The 4,771-nt window shown below is 39.2% G+C and overlaps 1 non-coding gene across 1 annotated transcript; it reads right to left on the bottom strand.

The window, feature by feature from the left end:
* Positions 1 to 2,219: 2,219 nt before the first annotated feature.
* On the bottom strand, positions 2,220 to 2,326 carry LOC141662364 (small nucleolar RNA R71). Its single transcript, XR_012550484.1, has one exon. It is a non-coding gene; the product is annotated as a small nucleolar RNA R71 (small nucleolar RNA).
* Between the last annotated feature and the right edge of the window lie 2,445 nt (positions 2,327 to 4,771).

The raw sequence follows: 4,771 nt of genomic DNA, 5'->3' as shown, positions 1-4,771 counted from the left end.
GTAGGTAACGATGGCCGAGGGGCTCCTTTAGAGCCCACTCGGCTCACTTCACTTGACCAAGGTGTGGCACTATGTCCCCTTACTTGGCTGGGGGATGTGGTCGTGACCTCCTTGTTGAGTGGCATTTATGTTATCTTATAACGCTCCGTAAAGCTTTGAATTGGTGTTTTGTACTCAAATTGTTGGTGTTTTTAACGTGCTTTGCATTTTAGGCATAAATTAAAGATCCAGGTGATTTGGCATTATTTTGATGCTAATATGGTTTTAGGATGGTATTAAGAAGATTGCTCGTGGAAAGGCCTACTCAAACTGACAAGAAAAGAAGAATTCAGAATTTTCTTCAGAGAGTCAGTGCGCCCGCGCTATTATAGCGCGCGGCCGCGCCCAAAGATCAGAAACTCAGCGCGCCCGCGCTATTGAAGCGCACGGCCGCGCCAGGTCGAGATAAAAGAATCCTGATTCTCTTGTGATTTTGATTGATGGAATTCTACTCTGCATGGGCTGCTATATATACATAATTTTTTTAATCTTTTTTTAGAACGAGACGTACCAGAGTTTAAGGAGAAAGCTTAAGAAGACCGTAAAGCACAAATCAACCAAGGCGAAGAGGATCTAGTTTATTCTTGTGATTCTTTGTTTTAAGTTGTAACTTTGGATGCTAGTTTTCTTTCTTGTGAACCTATACTCTTGTGTAACGTATTTGGTTTATTATTTATTCAGTATAAATACTACGTTTATTATACCATGCTTTCATCAGAACCCACGTTGATGATGAGTCTGATTATGGGCTAATCATTATCATGGGGTTCTAACGGATTTATTTATGGATATCCTTATTTAATTTGTTTCGATGCCTTAGTATGTGGTGATTGTATGATATCATGTATTGGTTGTGCTTATTCGTCTTATGAGCGTCGCAAACTTATAAGATAGTGTGTTAATCTCTAATGAAGCGAAAGTGAATTTAGGGGTTTAGAACTTGCCATGCTAGCATAGGTTCATGTATTTGATATGTCTGATTCATAGGTAATTTTAACCATCTTACTTGCCCTATGTAATCATAACAGATAACTTGTGCGTTAAACCGTTATGTTGTCAAATTCTATAGACATATAGGGTCTCAATATAATTGGTATCAATTCAGCTTCTATCTCTTTTGTGGATGTCTGGTAGTATGGTATTCGTGTAACGAAAGTTGGCGTTTATCAGTTTCATGTTATCTGATTAGTGTCATCACCATTTCATGTTAAGGTTAAGAATGAAAAGGCTATTGAATAAAGTACTTAATGAAGTTAAAATCCCATGTTTGTGTCATATAGTATTCAACACTCTTTTAATTCTCTTAGTTAATGTTCTTTAGTATAATCTCTTAGTTAAGCATAGTTAAACAACCTCAATTTATTATTCGTCTTAGCATTGGATAATAATCATACCATTGTTGTATAAGTACATTGATTAAAATTAACTTAAACCAGTCTCCGTAGGAATGAACTAGAATTAATTATATATTACTTGCGATTACGTATACTTGCGTGAATATTAGCTCGTATTCTAGCACTAATAAGTTTTTGGTGCCGCTGCCGGGGACTCGTGGTTAAGTTTTAGTTTATGTGTTTGTCATCATTGGTCGTTAAAGTTCATTAACTCGGACATTGTTACTTACTTGTTTCCTTGTCGTGTTTCAGGTACTCTAGCGAGCGTGTATGCATACGCGTTCTCGGTCTCGTAAGAGAACACTGGATTAAGCTTAGGAAGAAGTTGTAGTGGCTAAGGAAGTTTTCGAGGAAGTTCTTGTCGAGGAGAAAGTTAAAGAAGAAGCACTTATTGCAATGGGTGAACCAGAAGTGAATCCGAAGGCTTTGATGGATTGCTCTCAACTAAAGATAAATGATATTCAGTCTATCATTGTTCAACCAGCCATCTCGGCTAATACCTTTGAGATCAAGTCGAGCACGATTCAGATGATACGGAATTCAGTTCAGTTTAGGGGTTCTCCGACAAAAGAACCCAAGATGCACATCAGAGATTTCATCGAGATCTGCGATACTTTCAAGTTCAATGGAGTTTTTAAAGATGCTATTAATTTGAGGCTTTTCCCATTTTCTCTGCGGGATAAAGCAAAGTGCTGGGTACATTCTCTACCACCAGGGTCTATCACCAAATGAGAGGATCTTGCTCAAAAGTTCATAACTAAATTCTATCCTATGGCAAAGACTACGGCAATCAGAAACACACTTACTCAATTTGCTCAGCAATCTGGAAAATCTTTATGTGAGGCTTGGGATCGCTACAAGGAGATGTTGAGAAAGTGTTCTCACCATGGGATGCCTGACTGGATGTCCATTAACTGCTTCTATAATGGTTTGAGTGCTACTTCTAGACCCATGCTTGATGCAGCATCAGGAGGTGCCTTGTGGGCTAAAAGCTACGATGAAGCTTATGAATTGATTGAACTGATGGCTACGAATGAATACCAAAATCCTACTCAGAGACTATCTCAGGGCAAGGTGGTAGGAATTCTGGAGTTAAATGCAGCTACTGCTATAGCTGCTCAACTTAAAGCTTTGATGATGAAGGTGGATTCTTTAGCTAATTATGGAGTTAATCAGATCACTAGTGTCTGTGAGCTTTGTGTTGGTGCCCATGAGATAGAGTAATGTGCTAATTCTAGTGAATCAACTCAGTTTGTGAGCAACTTTCAGAGGTCGTAGCAGTATGTGCCAGCCACCTATCATCCTAACAACCGTAATCATCCTAACTTCAGTTGGAGCAATTCTCAAAATGTGGTTCAACAGCCTTATCAGCAGTATCCAGCAAAGCAGTACAACCCTCCTGGTTTTAGCAACCGCAATATGCACCAAGACAACAACTCCAGCTGCAACAGTCTAATGAGAAATCTTAATTGGAGGAGTTGAGGCTCATGTGCAAGAGCCAAGCGATTTCTATCAAGACCTTGGAAAATCAAATTGGACAAATTGCCAATGTCTTGCTAAATTGTCAACTTAATACACTCCCCAGTGACACTGAAGTGCCAGGAAAGAGGGAAGCTAAGGAGCAGGTAAAGGCAATTATATTGAGGTCAAGAAAGGTTGCAAATTCCAAAAATCTTAAGTTTCGGAAGAAGAAGCTGTGGTTGAAGAAGAAGTACAGAAGGAAGCAGAAGTGGAACCAAGGAAGACTACTGTTGAACACACTCCTCTTGAGGGTAATACAGGGGAGAAGCAGATCTATCCTCCATCTCCTTTTCCTAAGAGGCTGCAGAAGAAAAAGCTGGATAAGAAGTTTGAGAAGTTTCTGGAGGTGTTCAAGAAACTTCATATCAACATACCTTTCATTGAAGCTCTTGAACAGATTCCTAGTTATGCGAAGTTTATGAAAGGTATTCTCACTCAGAAGGTGAAGCTTGATGACTTAGAGACCCTTGCCCCCACAGAGGAATGCAGTGTTGTGCTGCAACAGAAGTTGCCTCCGAAGCTCAAAGATCCTGGAAGCTTCACTATTTCTTGCACCATTGTAAAAGTATCATTTGACAAATGTTTATATGACTTGAGAGCTAGCATCAATCTGATGCCCTGGTCAATCTTCAAGAAGTTGGACTACCCGATCTGAAGCCTACATATATGACCTTGCAGTTGGCCGATCGTTCTATTACATACCCACGAGGCATTGTGGAGGATGTTTTGGTCAAGGTTGATAAACTCATATTTCCTGCTGATTTTGTAATTCTTGATTTCGAGGAGGATAAGAAGATTCCCATAATCTTGGGAAGACCATTCTTGGCTACTGGCCGAACCTTGATTGATGTGCAGAAGGGTGAGCTTATTATGCGAGTGCTGGATCAGGATGTGACTTTCAATATGATCAATGCCATGAAATTCCCTACGGAAAATGAGGAGTGCTTAAATGTGGAGTAGGTTGATTCTGTGGTTACTTCAGAACTTGATCAATTGCTAATGTCTGATGCCTTAGAGAAGGCCTTGTTGGGGAAATCAAATAGTGAAGATGACGAAGGTGACGAGCAGTTGTAATATATGAATGCTTCTCACTGGAAGCGAAAGATGGATATGCCTTTTGAATCTCTTGGAATGGAGGAACTGAACAAATCTCCAAAGCGCCTCAATCCATCTATTGAGGAAGCTCCTACACTTGAGCCTAAACCATTGCCTGAACACTCAAGGTATGCTTTTTTAGGTGATGCATCTACTTTACCTGTGATTATTGCATCTGACCTTTCAGGTAGTGATGAGGAAAAACTCTTAAAAATTCTGAGAGAGTTCAAATCGGCAATTGGATGGACTATAGCAGATATTAAGGGAATCAGCCATTCTTATTGCATGTATAAAATTTTGCTAGAGGAAGGTAGCAAGCCTACTGTTGAGCAACAGAGAAGGCTCAATCCAATCATGAAAGAAGTTGTGAAGAAGGAAATTCTCAAATGGCTAGATGCAGGGATCATCTATCCCATTTCTGACAGTTCTTGGGTGTTGCTCAGTAATGATACAATTGTTTAAGGGAGGTTGGATACAATTGTATAAACATTTCGAACAAGTACAAAAATATAACAGTTCTTTATATTTCTGATAAAAACTGTTACAAACTCTCTCAAGAAATACTGATGTTCTTGAGAGCAGCTAGGTCGTACAATGCTCGAGTTAATCACTATGTGATGACCTAAATTGTGTTTATATAATACACAGCTGCTACATATCAGTCTAGGATATGCATTATCAATTACTAACAGAAAATGATACATATCTTTAACTGAATATAC

Source organism: Apium graveolens, chromosome 5 (assembly GCF_009905375.1).
Source record: "Apium graveolens cultivar Ventura chromosome 5, ASM990537v1, whole genome shotgun sequence".
NCBI classification, from domain to species: Eukaryota; Viridiplantae; Streptophyta; class Magnoliopsida; order Apiales; family Apiaceae; genus Apium; species Apium graveolens.
The sequence above is the reverse complement of the archived record's forward strand: the minus strand, read 5'-3'. Positions and strand labels throughout refer to the sequence as shown.